Source organism: Peromyscus californicus, unplaced genomic scaffold (assembly GCF_007827085.1).
Source record: "Peromyscus californicus insignis strain IS unplaced genomic scaffold, ASM782708v3 Scaffold_7__1_contigs__length_154581171, whole genome shotgun sequence".
Taxonomy (NCBI): Eukaryota; Metazoa; Chordata; class Mammalia; order Rodentia; family Cricetidae; genus Peromyscus; species Peromyscus californicus.
The window spans coordinates 135,444,751-135,468,617 of NW_026294595.1; the positions used below are offsets into that span (position 1 = coordinate 135,444,751).

Below are 23,867 nucleotides of genomic sequence, written 5' to 3' on the forward strand. Positions count from 1 at the left end.
ATGGAATTGGGGATAGTTGCCAGTTTGGAGGGAGGTTTCCACAAGGTCCCTCCTTGGAACTTCCTTAAGGATGAGGATACTGAATGAAGAGCTCATCAAGCCCCAAGTGACACTAAAGTAGAAGGGGGCAATGTACACAGTATTTTGTAAAATACCAGGTTTGACAGTAGCTTATATACAAAGACATAAGCAGCCAGGGATTTCTCAACAAACTAAAATAACAATGCATACTTGAATGTATTACTGTAAATTACACCATTCTGGGAAATCTGGGTATATATGTTATAGTAATTAATAGCCAACAGTGGCTATAGGCAATGAGGATCAAGAGAGTCTACTATGAGGAATAACTGACTTAGAAGACATTAAGCTGCAGAAGAGCTATGTGGAGACTGTAGTACTATTCACACATTTCAGGACTGTCTCAAGACATTTCATTCTGCAAATGTGTTTTTGAGCATCTGCTATGTGCTGGGCATTATGCCCAGAATAAGGATACAGAGATTCAAAACCAAACTACTCTGATTTTTTGAAGGTTTCTGCTTAGTGAAAGAAATTTGACTGTTATTCTGGAAGAAAATTCAAGCCACTCAAAAGACATTCAAAGAAGACCCTTCTTTCTGGGTTATAGCTTTTACAGACAAAAGTGACTCTGCTCCCCAAGACTGTGAGTGAGGAATGGCTAAGGATAGAAAAAAACACATCCCAAGGCACAGTGCAGGGGACTAGCAGGCCAAGGTTAATACTCAAGGGGCATAGATAACTGGGGACAATATCATTACTTTAATATAAGATTGATTAAGAACTGTCACATTTAATTTAGCCCAGAATGATGTTTTTAACTTAACTATATCTCAGATTGTCATCTAGATTTCATATGTAAATGTTAATGATGTTAAATTTCCCTTTAGCAATCATTTTTAAAACTTAAGACTTAATAAAACTCCACGTTAATATTTTAAGCAACCATTCTGCTTACTGACTTAGCTAGTCTTGCTGCTCCCAGCCACCCTTTCTATAACTACTGCATATCGTGTTCCTTGACAGCTTCGGAGTCACTCATCCTACTCTTGAAGTTCTCCTAAGGAAATGAAGATCTCTTCCCACCTCAGAGAGGGAGGATAGAACTATATGCCTATAGAGAAAGGCAGTATGTTCAACAAAACAACCAGTCCTCTCAGGAGAAGATTATGGATAATTTTAAAAGTCTAACAAGTAAAAAAAAAAGGTTAAGGTAAACTATAAACCATTATAAATAATTTTGCAGGTTTCATAGCAACATGGGAAGTGTTTAGAGAGATAACTAAAAAATACAAAGTTGTAAAATTTTAGCCATGTAAAAATTACACGTATGAGAAAAAAAGCAGGAAAAAGGAAAAAATTAAAGTTATTTTCAAGTGTATTAGGGTATTTTCTTTTTATCAAAAATTTCTTTTGGGGGATCTGGAGAGATGATTCAGTGGCTGACCATTTGATGCTCTTGCAGAGGACCCAAGTTCTGTTCCAACACTCACATTGTAGCTCACAACCATCTACAACTCCAGATCCAGGGTATCTGAATCCCTCTTCTGACGTTCAAGGACACCAGGGGGTATGCACAATCATACATACAGGCAAATATATACATATAAATCTTAAAAATTATTATTTTTATTTTTTAATGAGAGTGATAGGAATTTTAACTCAGGTCTTCATGCTTGCCACCAAGCATTCTTACTCTCTTAAGCCATCTCCCCAGCACCTTACTAAGAATTTCCATGTAACTGTTGCTTTTCTTTTTTTTTAAAGATTTATTTACATTTACTTTATGTGTATAATGTTTTGCCTGCATGTATATCTGTGGCCTGTATTTGTACAGTGCCTGTGGAGATCAGAAGGTGCTCTGGAACTAGTGTTACAGACTGTTGTTAGCCACCATGTGGGTGCTGGGATTCAAACCTGAATCCTCTGCAAGAGCAGCAAGTGCTCCTAACCACTTAGACATCTTTCCAGCCCCACTGTTAACTTTCAATACATACTTTTATAATGAAAAATTTCAGGAAACAAAGTAAGAATAACTCATTATGCAGTATAATAATTTTTACATTAATAAGAAATAAAGTAGCAACAATGACATAACTGATCTTCATGGTTGATTGGGTCTTTGTCCTTTAAAAGCTCTTTAGATGGGCAGAGGACCCAGGTTCTATCTCCAGCACCCACATGGCAGCAACAACCATCTGTAACTCCAGTTCCAGAGGATCTGATGCTCCCTTCTGGCCTCCTTGAGCACTATATGAATGTGGTGCACAGACATGCATTCAGGAAAAACATTCATACACATAAAAACATTTTAATTAATTAAATATTTTAAAGCTCTAAGTTTACAAGCAAGTAAAAACTAAAAATAATGGCATTTATGTTGTTAGAAGAGGAGGAGGAAGAGGGAGAAGAGGAGGAGGAGGAGAGCTCGAGCATTTGTGGGAAGTAAAAAGGACTTTGTTCAGCAACTGCCCATGAACTCTGAGTAAAAGCAAAACTAAATTTCTGGATTCTATTTTGCTTTTCACCTTATTTGATCTTGCTTAACATCATTCATGCCAAGCTGAGTTTTTTTCCTCTTCTTTTTCCTTGCCCACAGTTAACAGACTTGAAGGCGAAAGGTACACAGCAGCTCTATTACACTTCCCTGTCCCCTGGCAATGCCTTGAAACAGAGCTTTCTGGGATGTGGTAAACACCAGCCATCATCACCAGATTCACAAGGACTGGCTGAGACTCAGGACCAAGGTATCTGGGTTCAAATTCTCCACATTTGTAACAAGAAAATAACATACTTACACTAAAAGATAAAGTCATAAGAAAGTCCCTAGTACATGGTGATGCTCAAGAAATGTTCATCTTATCCTTTTATCCCACTTTCTACCTAAAGCACACATGTATTCCCCCAATGTAAAACTTCATGAGTTCTTATGCCTCATGTTATCCACGTGTCTATCCTGCTCTCTAACCTACTCAGGCTAGGCCTTGGGGATCCTTGGACCCCAACTGATTGCTAATGCTAAGTCTCAGAAAAAGGCCAAGAGAAGGAAATAAGGGGTGAGGAAAGGGATAAGGCTAGAGGAATTCATTGTATTTGGTGTGGTTGCACTCCTAATCCAAAAAGTACAGGAGCCTCTCAAAGAACCGTCCTCTAAATAAAAATCTCTTCTGACTTCTTATAGGCACTTTCATCCATCGTTCCTTTTCAGGTGGGGTAGTAACAGCTCCTCTGTTACCATAACCTGAAGTTACTATAATATCCCTATGTTTTCCTCTACAGACAACCTACACCTCTTTAAGTTACCTCTCCTGGAATTATCCTGAGTTGAGAATGCCAACATTTCTTTTCCAAGATTCCAATAAAATCCTATGCACAGCATTCCATTTGATGTCAAGGGGAAGAAACACTTCCACTAGTTTGGCTCTAGGCCTCTATGATGCATCAGACTTTGATTGGTTTAATTGGGCTTATAAAGCCTAGAGTCACTCTAGTCACTCAGGACTGAGAAAGAGAGATTTGACCTTTTGTTATTGAGTCTAGAGACACAGTACACCAAGGGCCTCAACTCTATCTGTCAGCACCCACCATGTGCATGCTGTTCCTCTAAATGGCCTGGTAAGTTGACAAGAATCTGCCAATATTCTGAAAAAAAAAATAGCATTCCAATAAAGAAGATCAGAAAGCTAAACACTGTATGGAGCACAAAAGAAGGAAGTTGTACAAAGAAAGGTATGAACAAAGTAGTGGGGAGGCAACCTGACAGCTTGTTGCCTATAAACCATGGAGCAGTCTCAACCTTTCTTTTTTTTTTTTTTTGGTTTTTCGAGACAGGGTTTCTGTGTGTAGCTTTGCGCCTTTCTTGGGACTCACTTGGTAGCCCAGGCTGGCCTCGAACTCACAGAGATCCGCCTGGCTCTGCCTCCCGAGTGCTGGGATTAAAGGCGTGTGCCACCACCGCCCGGCGTCTCAACCTTTCTAAGCCTCTATTTTTTTACTTACTAAAATGGGGTCAGTAACATTATACCTGAATGGTATTATTATTAACACAGGGCTGCTGCATGGTACTAACAATATCTGTAACAAACTGGTTCTTGTCATCAGATTCAAGTGACATGTGTAAATGAACTCTAGCAAGAAATCAAATTCTATAACCTTATTGAGATTTTCCCATCACCCCCCAATTTTAAAACATTTGCTTTCTTTTAGAGGTAAGTATATTACAATATTACCAAATATAACAAAACACAACAGGAAACTTACTAGTTAAAACTCCTGAGATAGTGATAGTATACATGAGTGACCCCAAAAATTCGACCAAGGAACTGATACAGCTTATAAACACCTTCAGCAACATAGCAGGATACAAGATCAACTCAAAAAAAATCAGTAGCCCTCCTATATACAATTGATAAACAGGCTGAGAAGGAAATCAGAGATACATCACCCTTTACAATAGCCACAAATGATATAAAATACCTTGGGTAACTCTAACTAAGCAAGTGAAGGACCTGTATGACAAGAACTTTAAGTCCCTGAAAAAAGAAATTGAAGAAGACGTCAGAAAATGGAAAGATCTCCCATGCTCGTGGATAGGCAGGATTAACATAGTAAAAATGGCAATCTTACCAAAAGCAATCTACAGATTCAATGCAATCCCCATCAAAATACCAACACAATTCTTCACAGACCTGGAAAGAATAATACTCAACTTCATACGGGAAAACAAAAAACCCAGGATAGCCGAAAGAATCTTGTACAATAAAATAACCTCTGGAGGCATCATGATCCCTGACCTCAAGCTCTACTATAAAGCTACAGTAATAAAAACAGCTTGGTACTGGCATAAAAACCGACATGTGGACCAATGGAATTGAATTGAAGACTTTGTCATTAATCCGCACACCTATGAACATAAAATTTTTGACAAAGAAGCCAAAACTGTACAATGGAAAAAAGAAAGCATCTTCAACAAATGGTGCTGGCATAACTGGATGTCAACATGTAGAAGGCTAGAAATAGATCCATATCTGTCACTATGCACAAAACTTAAGTCCAAGTGGATCAAAGACCTCAACATAAATCCAGTTACTCTGAACCTGATAGAAGAGAAAGTAGTAGTCTTGAACGCATTGGCATAGGAGATCACTTCCTAAATATAACACCAGTAGCACAGACACTGAGAGAAACAATCAATCAATGGGACTTCTTGAAACTGAGAAGCTTTTGTAGAGCAAAGGATACGGTCAACAAGACAAAGCGACAGCCTGCAAAAAGGGAAAAGATCTTCATCAACCCCACATCTGACAGAGGGCTGATATCCAGAATATATAAAGAACTCAAGAAATTAGACATCAAAATGCCCAACAGTCCAATTAAGAAACGGGCTATAGAGCTAAACAGAGAATTCTCAACAGAGGAAACTCAAATGGCTGAAAGACATTTAAGGAATTGCTCAATATCCCTAATCATCAGGGAAATGCAAATCAAAACGACTCTGAGATACCACCTTACACCCGTCAGAATGGCTAAGATCAAAAACACTGAAGACAGCTTATGCTGGAGAGGATGTGGAGCAAGGGGAACTCTCCTCCACTGTCGGTGGGAATGCAAGCTTGTACAGCCACTTTGGAAATCAATATGGCACTTTCTTAGAAAACTGGGAATCAATCTCCCACAAGACCCAGCTATACCACTCTTGGGCATATACCCAAGGAATGCTCAATCATACCACAAGGGCACATGCTCAGCTATGTTCATAGTCAGAACCTGGAAACAACCTAGATGCCCTTCAACCGAAGAATGGATAAATAAAATGTGGTACATGTACACAATGGAGTACTACTCAGCAGAGAAAAACAATGACATCATGAGGTTTGCAGGCAAATGGATGGATCTAGAAAAAATCATCCTGAGTGAGGTAACCCAGACTCAGAAAGACAAACATGGTATGTACTCACTCATAGGAGGATACTAGATGTAAAACAAAGGATGACTAGACTCCTACTCACAACTCCAGGGAGGCTACCTAGAAAACAGCACCCTAAGAAAGACACAGGGATCACCCAATGACAGAGAAATGGATGAGATCTACATGAGCAAACTGGACGTGGGGAGGGGGTAATGAAGGGCAAGGGTCGAGGGCAAGAGAGCTTAGGGGAGCGGAAGACCCCAGCTGGACCAAGAACAGAGAGGGAGAACAAGGAAAAAGAGACCATGATAAATGAAGACCCTATGGAACAGAAAGAAGCAAAGTGCTAGAAAGGTCCCCAGAAATCCACAAAGATACCTCCACAATAGACTGCTGGCAATGGTCAAGAGAAAGCCCGAACTGACCTACTCTGCTGATAGGATGGCCAAACACCCTAACTGTCATGCTAGAAATCTCAACCAATGACTGATGGAAGCAGATGCAGAGATCCACGGCCAGGCCCCAGGTGGAGCTCTGGGAGTCCAATCAGCGAGAAAGAGGAGGGATTGTATGAGTGAGAATTGTTGAGACCAAGACTGGAAAAAGCACAGGGACAAATAGCCAAACTAATGGAAACACATGAACTATGAACCAATAGCTGAGGAGCCCCCAACTGGATCAGGCCCTCTGGATAAGTGAGACAGTTGATTAGCTTGAACTGTTTGGGAGGCACCCAGGCAGTGGGACTGGGACCTGTCCTTAGTACATAAGCTGGCTATTTGGAACCTGGGGCCTATGCAGGGACACTTTGCGCAGCCTGGGAGGAGGGGACTGGACCTGCCTGGACTGAATCTACCAGGTTGAGCTGAATCCCCAGGGGAGTCCTTGCCCTGGAGGAGATGGGAATGGGGGGTGGGCTGAGGGGAGGGCGGGAGGAGGGAGGACAGAGGTATCCGTGGCTGATATGTAATATGAAATCAAATTATTAAAAAAAAAACTCCTGAGATAGAAATATTCCTGGCCTACAAGATGGCTGAGCAGATAAATATACTTATCACCAAGCCTGATGACTTGAGTTATATCTCCAGAACCCACATGCAGAAAGAAGAAGACCAACTCCTCCAAATTATTCCCAGACCTCTGCATATGTACCATAACATGTACACATTCACACACACATAAGCACAAAATAAATGCAATTAAAAAAATTCCCTAAGTAAACATGGAAATCAATATTGACAGGAGTTCCATGAGGGTGGGTTTCAGACAATAATAAACCAGCAAGTGATTGAGAGAGAGGAAAAATCCATTAAAATTTTGGGACAACTATTATGATCACAGTGTGTAGAGTACAAGGGAGGGTTACATCTGAAGAGAATAGGGATTCAGAGTGTGGAGAGGAAGACAGGGATAAAAGGGAAGATGGCAGCTTTAAGTAATCTAAAGGGTTGTATATGGTCGAAAGACTAGCTATGCAAAATGGTGAATCAAAGTTCCCAAGACAGAGGCTAGTTTCCTTTAAGGAAGAATGTTCTTGAGCTAACAAAGAAGGTCCCTACATAAGGGGAGTTCTCAGCATATCATCAATGGGCATACTGGAAATCTATGGTCACTTCTTGAGTGTCTACAATACTAATGTCTAGTTGAGACATCAGAAAGAAATATAAGTGATAATAAATATAGCATGGCTCACATGTGCCAACATTTCTAATCAGGATAACTACAAACACTTGAGAGAGCAGAAGTGCTATGAGTTACTCTGCTGTGTTGCAGAGGGAGTTTTACTCCATTTGAGAGTTATTCGAGCAGCCCTGGAAATAGAAAAAAAATCCAGGCCAACACTACACTTAAAAAGCACAAGTACCGCTGGGCGGTGGTGGCGCACGCCTTTAATCCCAGCACTCGGGAGGCAGAGCCAGGCGGATCTCTGTGAGTTCGAGGCCAGCCTGGGCTACCAAGTGAGTCCTAGGAAAGGCGCAAAGCTACACAGAGAAACCCTGTCTCGAAAAACCAAAAAAAAAAAAAAAAAAAAGCACAAGTACAATCTGTTGCATTATTTTGAGTAATGACGCTAAGAATTTAAACAAAGGCAAGATTGCTTTTTATTCTGTTTAGAAAACTAAATATTAATGTATATATTAATATATATATTCTAAAATTTGTTGCCAGTAGGAAGAAGATTCAACATTGTATTTTCTTTGTTCTACCCCCCCCCCAAAAAAAGGTAGAGTGGCTTCAAAACCAAAAGACAGACAGAGAGGATTCAATGGAACAGAAAGACATGAGCTCAGTGACATTAACCAACCAAACCTTACTGAACTTCCAAATGCTGGACTTGTGCACTAACTGACACAGCACCATCTCTGCTCATCTCTTCTTTTTCTCTCTTCACCATGAGCTGGTTAGCAGGAGGCAAGAACATAAAGGAAGAAGCTCATCTTTCGTCCAGTGTGTTTGCCACTTTCCACAGCTATCACAATTCAGCACAGAACATTAGTGCCCATCACCATGGAGGCAATTGTAACGTCAAAGCCAGAACTGTGAAATCACAAAATACAAGACACATACAAGTTCTGGAGAGTAAGCAGGAGAGCAGAGATACCAGTGAGGAACACAAGTCTTTACAAGTTCCTCTGAAACAATTCAGATTTTTTTTTTTTTTTTTTTTTTTTTTTTGGTTTTTCAAGACAGGGTTTCTCTGTGTAGCTTTGCGCCTTTCCTGGAACTCACTTGGTAGTTAGTCCAGGCTGGCCTCGAACTCACAGAGATCCGCCTGGCTCTGCCTCCCGAGTGCTGGGATTAAAGGCGTGCGCCACCACCGCCCAGCCAATTCAGATTTTTTAAGTCATTTTGTTCCTTTCAGAATATGAAGACAATTTATGATTATTTCAAATTAAACTAATTTCTTCTGTTCATAGAAGATATACCCAAACTCCAGCCTTCAGACTCAGTGAGAAATGAATGCTCTATTAAAGGTCAGACACCTTCATAATAAAGTATAGCTTTCATCTGAAATGAAGAAAAGCAATCTTTGTCCTAGATCATGAAATATTTTGTTGTAATCCTATCCTTCGTGCACTATTACCTGGGCAGACAAGAAAACCAGGAGCTAAGTGCCACCATAAGTGTCCAGTTTATTATTCAAGAGAGTGGTGCCTAACACAGCCAGAGGGGTCAGGGAAAGCCCTCAGAGGAGGGGGCATCTGAGACAGGGCTGGCAAGGACTGATGAAGAAGGGAAGGTTCATTTTTAGCAGAGGAACATAGGAAATCAAGAAAATTCGAGGCTAGAAGCCTCAAGAATGCCATCATATCAGGACTGGTCTGAGAACTTAGGACCTGAAAGGCCACAGGCCTGAGAGCCCAAGAATAAAAGCATTAAAGGGGCCAGGCGGTGGTGGCGCACACCTTTAATCCCAGCACTCAGGAGGCAGAGGCAGGTGGATCTCTGTGAGTTTGAGGCCAGCCTGGTCTACAAAACAAGTTCCATGAAAGGTACAAAGATACACAAAGAAACCCTGTCTCGAAAAACCAAAAAAAAAAAAGCATTAAAGGGGAAAGCAACTCAGGCTGGAATTGCTACAGTGAGTGTCCTGGACTTAAGAACCACAAAGGACCCTGGGAGGCCTTTGCCTGAGACATTTCAGGGAGTTACAGAGCTAGAGAACAGAGGGCTGAACCACAGGAGGTAAGGAAGTAGAGGCCATGGATAAGGCTACCCACAGGAAGCTTGGCTTAGAACAGACTGAGCTAACAGGAAACAGGATCACATTTTGTTCTCTAGCCAGCACCTCTTCTCTGAGCTCCAGACTGGGCTTTGCATTCTTTTTACCTATTTACTACATTGAATTTATATTCTGGCCTCCTCTCCACCTGTTCCTCCTTCATCAGCTAGATGGGATGGTCTTTTCAAAATATAAATTGAGATCATCTTACTCATTACTCAAAATGTATAATGGTTTCCCGCTGCCCTTGAAGTAAAATCTCAACTCCATATCAAGCCTGGAAATTCTTGGATGATCTAGGTTCTGCTTCCCTCCCATCTTCTCATCAGCTCTCCCTCCTACCTGATTTTACCAACCAGCTCTTTTCAAACCTGGAACACTCTAAGCAGGTTTTCACCTTTGGAGCCTTGCTCAGGCCGCTTCTTCCACCTAGAAGTGTTCCTCGTTTCTTACTTCCTCTCCTCTAACTAAAGCAGCCATAGGGGAGGTCATCTACAAAGATCTTCCTCTACCCCATGCCCAGGGGTTCACCTCCAGCCACTTCATGGCTTCAGTTGTCCGGTCATCCAGGTAGGATTTTCCTGGTTCTCACTAATACAGACTTAACTCACTTCTCTCGGTTGCCTATTAGTTGTGCGGGCTTTAAAGGAAAACAGTGTCTGTCTCCAGAGCTGTTTGGAAGGTTACTTTAGAACGTATGTGAACACCCCTAGTTCTCACTCCTGACCTTTGCAACCACCTGCCTCCACCCAGAAGCCAGTCTTAGGCCCTCCAGCCCTTCTCAGTCCCTAACTATCCAGGCAGAAGGACCTCTTCACTCTGTCTTCAAACAGCACAGGTCTTGCCTCACTCTTCCTGGAGCCCTCGCACCACTCTGTGCAAACAGTCATACAACCAAACTCATTTCCTATCCAGCCTCTTCTCAACCTTTTCTCATTTGGATTTACTCACCAGCTCCCATCCTAAATCTGGTGCATAAAAGCCTCCTAGACAACCATTCATTCTCAGTCTCTTCCCTCGTGCTGTTGGCCATTGTTACCCCAGGACAACTTACGATTATAAGCCAGCATATACTCATGGGACTGGGTCTTCTCTTCCTTGCTATTTAGATTATTAATAAGCACAAATATGTCTATTATTTTTGGTCACTGAGGTTTCAGCAGTGTTGTCTATTATATATGCTAGTGCTTCTCTACTCATATGAGTTTAGGTATCTGAGAGAAGGCAGAAGATACAGTGGCAAAGAAGAAAATTTATACAAGAGCCTGTTGTGTGGATTAGGCTAAAGACACAACCTCTATAAATTACTAATTCTCACCAAGAAACTCTAAAATAAAGTTTCTCATTTGACACTCATCATTGTTACAAAGGGTCATAAATGAGAATGATTTAGAGGATAAGTAAATCACTAGTAAATGGAGGAGCCAAGAGTGAGGCACAGTTCAGTACTTGACTCACAGTCTAAAGGCATTTTCACTACAGCATCTGGTCTCTCAAATCACATTCTAGTGTTCTATCAGAGGCACTCTTGGCTGATGTACAAAGGAGCTGGAATGAATGAAAAGGATAAGTAGTCTGGAGAACTAATCAAAGACTGTGGAAGTCTTTAAATATCAATCTGTGGAGTATAACTTTCATCCAACAGACAATGGAAAGCAATAATCAACTCCCACTTCGAAGTTCCACAAACAGTAATTTGATACATTCTCCTTCCTTCAAAGACCTCATTGTACTACTACCCTTGACCAGTTAGTGCCAAAGGCCCACCCACTTCAAAAACAAAATAGCTTTTACAAGGGTAAGACTTCAGCTCCTACTTTCCACAAAGCCAGCACAGTGATCTACCTGGCAGTCACTAACCTGCCAAAGGAGTGAAGACTCAGTCACAGGAACACACTCATCAGTGAGAGAGAATTCACTCTAACAAGATTTATTTTTCCTGAGGCAGACCACACAAGAACCAAGCACACAGAGCCCTCAACCAGGAAGAGCTCCCCTGAGCACTGCTTCACAGCTTTTATGTTAGTCCCTTTGTACTTCGTCATCCTAGAGCAAGGGAGAGCCGAGAGCAGCTGACCCACCCTCACAGGGCTCCATCACCAACTATTCCATTATTTTGGTTTTCCATTTATCACATTACATAATCATGAGCCACATCATGATGTTTCAGTCAACAATGGACTGCATATATTATGGTGGGCCCATATGATTAGGATGGAGCTGAAAAATTCCAACTGCATGGGGATTTTACTATACTTTCAGTTTAAACACACAAACACTGCTGTGTCATAGTTACTTCTAGTATTCAGAACAGTAATACGCTGTATATTTTTATAGCTTAGGAACAATAGGTAATACCATTGTCTTAATCACTGTTCTAGTGCTGTGAAAAGACACCATGACCAAGGCAATTCTTATAAAGGAAAGCATTTAATTGGAGGCTTGTCTAAGGTTTCAGGGGCTTAGTCCATTATCATCATGGCAGAACACATGGCAGCAGGGAGCATGGAGGCAGCAGGTAGGTATGGTGCTGGAGAAGTAGCTAAGAGCTACATCCTTATCCATAGGCAGAGAGACAGACAGACAGACACTGCGCCTGGTGTAGGCGTTTGACCTCAAAGCCCACCCCCAGTGACACACTTCTTCCAACAAGGCCATACCTCTTTATCTTAGGGGGAAAAAAAGTTCTTTGAGGCCAGAGACCTCCCTCACCTTTTTTTTAACCCCAAGACGCCTGGTACATAGCAGGCATTTACAAAAATTGCTTCACAAACTGAATATTATTAGTAATTCAAATATTACAAAGAGTACCACAAAACAGCAGTTTCAGGAGTTTTTGAACTCTGAAGGGAAAAGAAGTCTGATACTAAAGAAATACCATCAAACTGCTCATTGGCTTTGTTCGGTGTTTCTCTGCTTTAGAAGAAAATGTTTTTCTAAAAGGGAAAGAAAACTTGATTTCCAGGGTTTTTTTCTAAGATGGAATATTTTTATTTTAAAACTGAAAGTTCTGATTAGTCGGCATTTGCTAAACTTCCACTGCCATTATTTTCTAGGCCTCTCAGTGTGGAAACAAACTGGGTCCCTAAAGTTCAATGGTAAAGCGGGGGAGGGGAGGAAAAGGGAGAGAAGAGGAAGAGAAGGAAGAATGAGACTCATGACTGGAAGATGTGGAGGTTACAGGAATGCAGCTGAGATGTTAATGGGCTCATCAGCTGAAAGCCTGGCTTCTCTGTCTAAGAGGAAATAGAAATCTAACACAGGACAGAGCTAATCAAAGTTTTAAGTCGAAGGCCCACAGCATCCACTTCCTATAGTCCTGACTGCATTCTTCTCCCAAAAGCTTTAGTGTTTGTGTATGACAACCCATGTGGTAGGTATACAATTAAGTATTCTAACAGTACAACTCCAGCTCAAAACCTCCTCACAAGTAACAGAAGCTTCTAAGCAGTCAGCCAGGGAGCTAACTTCCAGTTCCATTCCTAGCAACTACTCTTTTGCAGTGGCCCTCTTGTCGTGGAAAGAAACAGATTTGCTTAGTTGAGATAAAAGAACAGGATAGCATGGCTATTGGTATTATGATACTGAATATCTATTCAGCTATGCATCCCTTATGAATAAAATTGCTTTTGTCTTTGATGTATTAAGTAAATCTTTCTTTTAATTCAGTATCTTCAGAGACAGAATTTAGTTGCATAAGTTAACTTTATGGATCACTAAAACTTGCTTGTTTGTGATGAAAAGCTTTCTAAATTGACTATTATTTCCCTGCCTTATGAACAAACCAAGCCTGAAGAGCTATTTATGTTGAATGGGATAACAATAATGATTCATGAGCATCCTCCAAACTGCTAATCTTTCTGCTAATTTATTAAGCAGTGTGTTTCTATCCTTACCTGGCACCCTTCTTGTTTTCAGTGTGGATGCCTCTAATGAAACGTTTCCTAGCTTCTGCTATCAGGTGAACTGGGGGAAATGAGCTCCTGAGAGTCAAGGCAAAGGCTCACTGTCTTTGGTGTCACTTCTTTTAGACCCAGCAGTCAACTTTCAGATTCATAGTCTCTCTCTCCCTCTCCCTGAACCCTCCTCCCACCGTGTGTGTGTGTGTGTGTGTGCGCGCGCGCGCGCGCGCGTGTGCGCGTGCGCTCGACATAGCCCAGCCTTGCCTTGAACTCTACATAGACTAGGTTAACTTTGGACTCCTGATTCTCCTGCCTCCACCTCCTAAGTGGTAGGATTATGGGCAACCATATTTTTGTAATGCTAGGGATGGAACCCAGCGCTTTGTGCCTGCTAAGTCAGCACTCTACCAAATAAATTACGTTCCTAGCACTCCCGTGTTATTAATCACTATGGACACACTACTCCAAAACAACCTAATTATAAAGAAGTGCCAGGGATAGGTATATGGGAGAGGAGTGTTAAATATATATTCTCAAGTTCCTCTCCTCAAGATAGTTCCATAGGCAAACCTGGTATCTCTTATTTTTAACATTGTTTTCATACACATTCTAGAAACACAGTAGTGCATGTTACCAAGGCAGACCATTTGAATTACGATGAACAGGGCCAAAACTGACTTCTCCCAGAGACCTTACAACCAGTACATCTGGGTCATGCTTTTAACATCCTCCTTTGAGCAGAATCCACTGATAATTTGAGGCTCCTACAGACTGGTTTTAACAGATCTTAGCCTCTTTCGCCACTGGGACCTCTTCCCTCACCTCATTCACTGAAGACCTAGCTCTTTTTCTCTCAGTTCCATACATGCTACCATCCTCCTAATGGCTATTCTAACCTTACCGACAACTAAAACAAATCCAGCTGTTCAGTTATTTAATCTCCTTGACTTCAGTCTTCTTCACAGAGTTCACTTCAATGGTTCATATCTGTGTTAAAACACAGGAGTCTGTCATGCCCACTAATTAAGTACTCCAACTCTGAAATCTTGTATGCACATGTCGCTCTACCCACATCCTGGTATTATTCATCACTCCCAAACACTCATCCCTTGACTCCATCAACACCTCTAGCTCTTTTCTCCTTGCCATGTAGCCTTGGAACCCCATCTGTCATGTTAATCACTTTCTGACCAATACCCTCAGCGCACCTGCTTCACTGTCCTTCTGCCACTCACCCTCAGCAAATCCCAACTCTGGCTCAATCCAACCATATGCCTTCTCCGCTCCCCAAATTAGGCAGTTAAATGCTACTGGTGTCTCAATTAATCCATCCTCTCCTATCTTGATGCTGCCTAGCCATCACAGACATTGTTTCAAATTCATTCTCCATCCTTCTGACCTCAATTGGTTGCCAAAATGTTTCCTTTTTCCTTTGGCTTCTTTCCACTTATTCTAAGCAAACAACTCCATTCTCTACTGGTTAATTTCTACTGTGGCTCTTTGGATTAGTAAACATTTAAGTTATCAGTGAGGCACACATTTGAGTGTGTCTGTGAGAGTTTCCAGAAAGGATTAACAATCATCAGGAAGGCTGCTGATGAATGTAAGCAGCACCATCACATGAACTAGAGTCCTAATTTAATTAAAAGGGGAAATGGAGAAAACCAGCTTTATGCCAAAACGCATCTTTCTTGGCTTCCTGACTGTGGACCCATTGTGACCAGTTGCCTCACACTCCTGTCACCATGCCTTCTCTCCATGAAAGACTGTGTCCCTTCTTAAACCTAAGTTACTTTTAGTCAAGTATTTGGTCACAGCAATAAGAAAAGTAACTTATACAAAAAGGGTGGAAGCCATTATCCTATCACTCACCCATAAGCAATAAATACCACTAAAAAATACAACTATGCTCAGAGAGTCCCATCATGAGGGCTGCCAACTTCATGATACCTGAGCTGGTCAGGTAATGGGGCCCTGTTCATTCAATGATTTGAAATTCCCTGGAGGAATTGGAGTATTCCTGAAACAAACAGTATGCTGGTGAATAGCTTTCTAATGTTTTTATTTTATTTCATGCATATGAGTGTTTTTGCCTGCATGCATGTATGTGTACCATTTGTATGCCAAGTGCAGGTGGGGGTCATAAGAAGGCATTAGACCTCCAGGGACTGTAGTAACAACAGATGGCTGTGAGCCACCATGTGGGTACTAGGAACAGAACTCATGTCCTTTGGAAGAGCAGCCATCTCTCCAGACCCCCAGTGAGTAATTTTCTAGAAAAGGAAAATAAAATAGCCTCTTGAAAGTTCTCTCCTCTAAGAATCTTAAAGACAGAGATGAGCTTTAAAAGAAGAAAGGAAGCCAGGCAGTGGTGGCGCATGCCTTTAATGGCAGCACTCAGGAGGCAGAGGCAGGCAGATCTCTGTGAGTTCGAGGCCAGCCTGGTCTACAAAGTGAGTTCCAGGATAGCCTCAGCTAAACAGTGAAAAACAAAAAAAGAAAAAAAAGAAAAGAAAAGAAAAGAAAAAGAAAAAAGAAAGGAAGAAGCTATCTTGCCTCCCAAGCATAAAACAAGCTTAAATCCAAACATAAAGTTATCATGAATACGCAGAATAATTACAAATCCTGACTCAAAACCAGGGTTAGTGGAAGAACACACAATTATTAGCTGTATGTCTTTCATTCTCAACCAAGCCATATTTGTAGGTGAGACTACAAGTCTTTCCTTCCTTATAATTGACACTGATTTTCTTGTGTGTGCAATTCTGTTCCTCACAATGACCCTCTGAGATGAGAACCACATTTTTCTTTTACATTTACAGCTGAAAAATAAACTTTTTTTTAAAAAAAGAAGGGCCATATGTGCAGATGCACATCTTTAATCCCAACACTCTAGAAGCAGAAGCAGGTGGATCTCTAGGAGTTTGGGGTCAGTCTGGTGCACATATTGAGTTCCAGACCTTCAGGGTTACAGAGTGAGGACCTGTCTCCAAAGGGGAAAAAAGGCAAGGAGCAATTAAGAAAGACACCCAAAGTCCAATTCTGGAATCTATACCAACATAAACACATGTGTGTTTATGGTGATATTTTATTTGTATTAAAATGTTATTTGTATGTTAATAAATAAAGTTGCCCAGGGGTCAGAGCTATTAGCAAGCCATAGGAAAGCAGGGCAGTGGTGGCGTATGCTTGTAATTCCAGCACTTGGTAGGCAGAGCTGGGTAAGTCTCTGTGTGTTCAGGGATACAGCCATTATTGGATACACATGCCTTTAATCTCAATACCAATCATGGAAAACCTGGAGGCCTATACAGACAGGCCGTGAGGAGGCGGTCATGTGGTTGGGTTTACAACCAATGAGAAGGCAGGACAGGAACTCTATATAAAGACTTTAACACAGGGGGTAGCTCTGGTTCGGAGAGGTAGGACCACCGCAGGAGGAAGGGTAAGGTTTTAGCTCTTAGCTCTGACCTCTTGGCTTTCTTCTTTGCATTGGTTCTGTGTTTCTTATTTAATAAGAAGGTTGGATACATCTACATGTGTTAACGTGCGCGCGCACACACACATACACACATACACACACACACACACACACACACACACACACAGAAAAAAACTTTAAATCTTCCCAGAATTACATAAGACCATAACCCAAATATTCTCAGTTTTTATCTCCCATACATCATTAAAAACACAACATGAGCAGTAATTAACTATAAAGATCATAGCATTCCTCATATTCGTTCACCCTATATTCATGTCAAAGGGTAGAGATGATTAAGGTGAAAGGACGAAAGATCATGTGGATTAAAATCCCAACTCTACTGCTTTCTCAATTGTGTTACTTTAAACTCCAATTCCTCAACTACAAAGAGAAATGGTTAACTTAATTATCATTGCACCTTACCAGGTTCTCCCAATGATTTAGAGTAAAGTGTGAATATACTTAGCAGTGGACCTTGTACTTAGTAACTCTCTAAAAGGTTACTTGTTATAATAATTATTCAATGTGCTTGAAACATTGACCTACAGGATCCTACAAAGAGAGCCACATGCCAGAGCTGTGCCTTAACCAAGGCAAAACTGTCCTCACTCACATACATCTTGCAATCTATTGGGAAAGGGACAATAAAGAAAGCAACAAACATAAATGAATTCTTGGGATTTTAGTAAGTGCCTACCAGGAAATGTCTATGTACCGAGATGGGACGATGAGAAGGAAGCTACTATACAAGGAGCCATCAATAACTGCCATTCTGAAGAGAAGGTAAATCTTAACTGAGGCTAGGTGTTTGAGAAGGAAGGATCTTTCTGAGAAGAGTACCTGTGGTGGTATTGTGTTCCCCAAGATATTGTGCACCCTAATAAACTTATCTGGGGTCAGAGAACAGAAAAGCCACTAGATACTTAGGCTAGAAAATGTTGGCACTCATGCCTTTAATCCTAGCATTCCAGAGGCAGAAATCCATCTGGGATCTCTGTGAGTTCAAGGCCCCATTGGAAACAGCCAGGCATGGTGACACACGCCTTTAATCCCAAGAAGTGAGCTTTTAATCCCAGGGAGTGATGGCAGATAGTAGAAAGGTATATAAGGTGTGAAGACCAGAAACTAGAAGCATTTGGCTGGTTAAGCTTTTAGGTTTTGAGCAGCACAGTTCAGCTGAGAGCCATTCGGATATGAGGACACAGAGGCTTCCAGTCTGAGGAAACAAGATCAGCTGAGAAGTTGGCCAGGTGAGGTTAGCTGTGGCTTGTTCTGACTCTGATTTTCCAGTATTCACCCCAATACCTGGCTCAGGTTTGATTTTATTAAGAAGAACTTTTAAGATTCATGCTACAAGTACCAGGCAGAAAGAAGGATTTATACAAACAAGGAGGAGAATTTGGCATATTTGAGGAATTGAAGGTGTTCAACTTGATAAACATGAGCAATGAGCAGGGACTAGAGAGGGCAGAGGGGCTGGCTGGCACCTCAAAGTAAGCACAGATGTGATTCTATATACAGTGAGTAGCCACTCAACAAAGAGATGGTCCGCCCTTGTCTTTGTTTTGTTTTGTTTTTCGAGACAGGGTTTCTCTGTGTAGCTTTGCAGCTTTCCTGGAACTAACTAGGTAGCCCAGGCTGGCCTTAAACTCACAGAGATCCACCTGCCTCTGCCTCTCGAGTGCTGGGATTAAAGGCGTGAGCCACCACCGCCCGCTATAAAAGTTTGTGCAAGTGTGTGTGCACGTGCACTCATGTGCATGCATATATTGTATATCCTTCCATATAAACGCATGCTTGAGAATAAGAGAAGGATTTGGACACTCTTGTTATTTTGGGTTTTTTGTTGTTGTTGTTGTTGTTTTGTTTTGTTTTTGTTTTTTGGTTGTTGTTGTTGTTGTTGTTGAGCTGAGGACCGAACCCAGGGCCTTGCACTTCTAGGCAAGCACTCTACCACTGAGCTAAATCCCCAACTCCACGCCCTTGCCTTTTAATGAGTTTACTCTGGCTGCTATGGAAGTAGGCAAGAGTGAAGCTAGAAGACCAGCTAAGATGCACTGACAGTCAGTCATCCAGCTGAGAGAAGAGACTGCCAGATTAGGAAATAGGAGAAGGATTTGAAATATTCTGGGATGGGCATAAGGGATGAGTCAAGAATGATGACTATAAATGTGGAAGCTTGAGAGGAAGATGGAGAGACCAATTTGGGGGTTTCGGGGATTGCTTAGCAAAGCCAAGGACCCAGGTTATATCACTAACATGAGAGAGGAATGGAGGGAGCAGGTAAGTTGTGGACATGTGAAGTTTGAGATGAAGTGGCAAGCAAAGACAATAGGAAAGTTTGGTAGATGAAAATGCAAGCCTTGAGCCAGAAAGAGTGGGAGGCTTGAAGAGGGAGTTGTCTCCATATAGGGCATACTAAAGACTTGGGTGAGATTATCTGGGGTCTGAGAAAAGATTAAAATTCAGGTGTGGTGGTTACCTGCTTTTATTCCTAAAACATAGGAAGCTGGGGCAGGATGATTACAAGTTCAAGGATATCCTGGGCTATATAATGAGTTCAAGGACAGCCTCAGCAATATATGAAGACCTGTCTCAAAGGAAGAGTGGGCAATCTGAAACTGAACAGGATTAAGCGATCTCTACAAAAGCACACAGGTGGGGGCTGGAGAGATGGCTCAGAGGTTAAGAGCACCGACTGCTCCTCCAGAGGTCCTGAGTTCAAGTCCCAGCAACCACATGGTGGCTCACAACCATCTGTAATGAGATCTGGCGCCCTCTTCTGTATACATAATAAATAAATAAATCTTTAAAAAAAAAAAAAAAAAGCACACAGGCTTGCCCCCAAATACATTTGCAACAAATCCCCATTGAGGAAAATAAATAAGAAAACATTTTAACATATTTCCTACAGGCCTTCAGCTGAAGAAAATTTCCATTTAGGACATATACACTATATCACCACCACCAACAACCACTACCACCAAGTTCTTACATATCTGGAACATGAGCATCAAAAGGTTTTCTACGGTCTCTGGGCTGTATTGTTCTAGGTATCGTTCAAAGAAAACAACGTCTTTTTTTTTCCCCAAAAAAACTCAAAGAGTAGCCTATCTGAAGTTCAAACTTTTAAGAATTTTACACCCAACATTAGCCCCTCTTCAAAATCAAAGGAAGCACAATGATACATTTTACTACAGATGCTGTTTCCTCCTGAAAGATAAAGCTGGCACTTTCAAACAGTTCAAAGGTCACACGAGAGACTGAAAAATGCTCAAAGGTCAAGGATTAATTATAAAATGATAAAAAAAAAAAAGTAAGCAAGTAAGTGCACCTCCAAAGCCATCTAAAAATGATAGGCAGAGAGATGAAAAGGACAGAACTGCCAAGAAAGTAAGTAAATATAACAGCTACTCCCCAAGTGAAAACACACTGAGGCTGTAATTACACCTTTGGTATCTGAGGACACAAAAAGCTCACTATGCTCTTGAGGATTATACTATTGCTAAGAACAACCAAACTGGGACACTTTAGGCTTCTCAAAAATTCCCCGTGTGACACAAGGGATAATGCATAAGACGGAATGCCAGCAACATTTGCCAAAAATGTTCCTTCCCTCAACTGTTCAAGTTAAATCAAGGTTTTTCTTTTTTCAGATTTATTGATTTTATTATTTTGTGTGTATGAATGTTTTGCCTGTACGTATGTATGAACACTATATATGTGCCTGGTACCCATGGAGGTCAGAAAATTGTCAGTTCCCCTGCGGCTGGAGTTACAGACAGTTCTAAGGTGCCATGTGGATGCTTGGACTCAAACCTCAATCTTCTGCAAGAGCAACAAGTGCTCTTCACTGCTGAGCCAACTCTCCAGATTGTTTTTCTATTTTATTATTTTTATTTTATGTGTATGGATGTTTTATCTTTGGGTATATCTGTGTATTTCTTGTGTTCCTGGTGCCCACAGAAGCCAGTGGAGGGCACTGGATCTCCTGGGGCTGGAGTTCCAGATATTTGTCCATGTGGCACTGGAAATGGACCCCTGGTCCTCTGGAAGAGCAGCCAGTGCTTTTAACTGCAGAGCTGTCTCTCCAGCTCCTAAGACTGTCGTTCTAAGATCCCAAGCCTCACCTTATCAATTCTTCTAAGATATGTTAAGGAGAGGAAAGTTGCAAAGTTTAACAATTTGTTATTCTATCTCATGATGTAGCTATCTAGAAGGCTACCGGCAATGTCACATGAATAGATGGACAACTAGCATTCCTCTACTTATTCACTGAGCAAATATTTTAGTACCTATAGTGGATCAGGGGCCGTTCTAAACCCCGAGGGTATTTCAGTGAAATAAGGTCTCGTGCTTGTGAGACAGCAAAGGAGACAGACAATAAGCCAAGAAATAAATACTACCAAGTGGTGATAAGTACAGCACAGAATGGAAGGCAGGGGGTGATAGGAATTGTGAAGAGTTGCTGGGGAAAACCTCAAGACCTAAAGCTAAGGAAATCCGTCTTAATGTTATAATATCGAGGCCAGCTGTGCACACAGAGGAACTGCAACCGCAGAGGCACAGGGCTGGAGTATGACTGAGGTTCGTAAAAAGGCAGCCGAGATTGACTGGGCCAGGCTGGAGACTGGCAGCCAGCAGGCCACAGGAGGGACTGGAGATCTGACTTTCAGAGAAGTTACTGGCCGGGTGCAAGAAGAGAACTTCCACGGCCTAGATTTCTTTTTAAAGGAATTACAAAGGGAAAATAGTTCCTCATAAAAGCTAGTCATACCCCTCATAATCTATTTATAAATGGAAGGAAAAGCATTCAATAAAAATCATATAGGCTGGTAGCACTTTATAGAGAGAGTGAAAAAAAAGAAAACACATAATTGGGAACAAAAGACTGAAAAAAATAAATGCCAAACAAGTTTACTAGAGTTTGTGTGATTATAAGGGTTTTTTTTTCACTTATTCTTTTGTTACTCAAGTTTTCTGCCTTAAATATAAATCAGTGACAGAAAAACAGAGAAATGGCTTCACACAAGCAAGCAAAAGCACATACGACACGCACGCGCGCACACACACTGCACCCCCAATCATGGACGAAGCTAGTCTGAAATCTTACTTCAACTGAGGGGGAAAAAAACAACATAGGGAACTTTTTTCGTCCAAAAAATTACCACACTTCCCATGCAGTGTTTGCCTGTCACGAACCACTGCACAAATCAAGAATGGCCCAATGTATCAAGGTCACAAAATCAACTTGGTTAATATGTTTATCATTACATGGCAGCCCTGTCCCTTAAAGCAACTTTGATACCATCTCTCCAAGGCATACAGACAAAGGCCCTTTTCGCTCATTTCCTAAGGCTCTTTGATACTCCTTTGCTGTTTCTGGATTTTTCCACTGTATGTCTCTTAGAAGCAAATTAAGCCCGAATCAGTTGTTCCAGCTAATGAAGTGTGCTTTTGGCTCTTTTCTCCTCGGTTGAGAATTATCCGGCAAGCTACCAATTGTTTTAGAACACATTTCTTTTAGTTTTGAAATATTGCAGCACTAAGTTACCACAAACAAAAAAAAATCAAGATAGCAACATATGAGAACATGTATATAAATGGAAAGTGCCGTATTCCTTTTTAATTAAAAAATGTGTGGATGCCTCATGAATAAACATTGTAGGCTATCTAGATAAATATATGTGTTGGCATGACACCGATAAAGGCAGAAAGGAACATGCTTTCTCTTCTCTAACCCTCTACCCCACCCGAATCACGTAACCGTTTCTCGCACAATACCACGACAATCACTGTTCATAAACGCAACTCGAAACGACTCAAGCTCGCAGACACTTGCCACCTAAGCCCCGCATCCCACCCACTCCTCAGTCACTTCCAACAGGTTTCTCTGAATGAAAACCCCCAAACTGGCAAGGCTTAACAAGTCCCAAACTCCGCTCACACGCCCATCTGGGCATCCCGGAACCCTGGTGTTTCCGCGTGGGGAAGGAGGATTCTACTGTACCCCTGAGTGGTTCGAGTCCCGACGCTCTTTTCACCAGAGGCCCGGGGTGCCAGCCGCCCGCAGCCGCCCGCGGGAGTGCGGACACGCGCGCCCACGGCCAGGCCTCCACCGCCCGCTCCGGCTCCCTCTGCCACCCTGGCCCGCGCGACCACCTTGACCGGGGACTCCAGGACGCCGGACCCGCAGCGAGCGCGGCGCTGACAGATGGGGAGGGCGGGGCGTCAGGGGGAAGGGGCGGGGCCGCTCGGAGCGGGGGTGCTGGCGGCTGGCTGACAGGGCCCGGCGGGAGCCGGGCCTGGCGGGAAGGCGCTCGCAAACACACAGGGGCTGACAGGCGGGGAGACGCACAGACACCGGGGACTGACAGCTACGGAAGGAGACGACGGGTCTCGGCGGGCGCTCACCTGGCGACGGCGGCACCCTCGGCCCGGCCGCTCTCCCCGCGCTGCAGGCCTCCCTCCCTCCCGGGCGGGCGGGCGGCCGGCGCAGGCCCCGCGGCGGTGGCGGCGGCGGGGGCAGCGGCGGCGACGCCGGAGCCACGGACTGCTTCTGCGGCGGGGACGAGCTGCACCAACCGTCTCCCGGCCGCTCGGCGGAGCTCGGTGGTGCTCGGAGGAGTTCGGCTCCGATCGGCCCTCCGCGATTCGGCTGGGGGCGTGGCCGCCCCCTCCTCCGCCCAGGTCGCTTCAGGCGCTAAGGGGCGGGGCTTTGGGAACGAGCGCGAGCCCCCTGACGTCGCGGGGAGCGGGCCTTATCCAGAGCGCATGCGCCAGCCAGCCACCCGCCTACGGCTTCTGTGCGGAGGACGGAGGGGGTAG

The 23,867-nt window shown here is 42.7% G+C and overlaps 1 protein-coding gene across 3 annotated transcripts in view; it reads right to left on the reverse strand.

The window, feature by feature from the left end:
- Nucleotides 1–23,560, reverse strand: part of Zhx3 (zinc fingers and homeoboxes 3) — a 125,913-nt gene extending 102,353 nt beyond the window's left edge. For 2 of the 3 annotated variants that reach the window (XM_052722622.1, XM_052722624.1), the window contains exon 1: nucleotides 23,454–23,560. The gene's annotated coding sequence lies outside the window, so the exon portion shown is untranslated. Of the gene's footprint in view, nucleotides 1–23,049; nucleotides 23,205–23,453 lie in introns of those variants that run through there. The other variant, XM_052722623.1, reaches the window with a different exon arrangement.
- Between the last annotated feature and the right edge of the window lie 307 nt (nucleotides 23,561–23,867).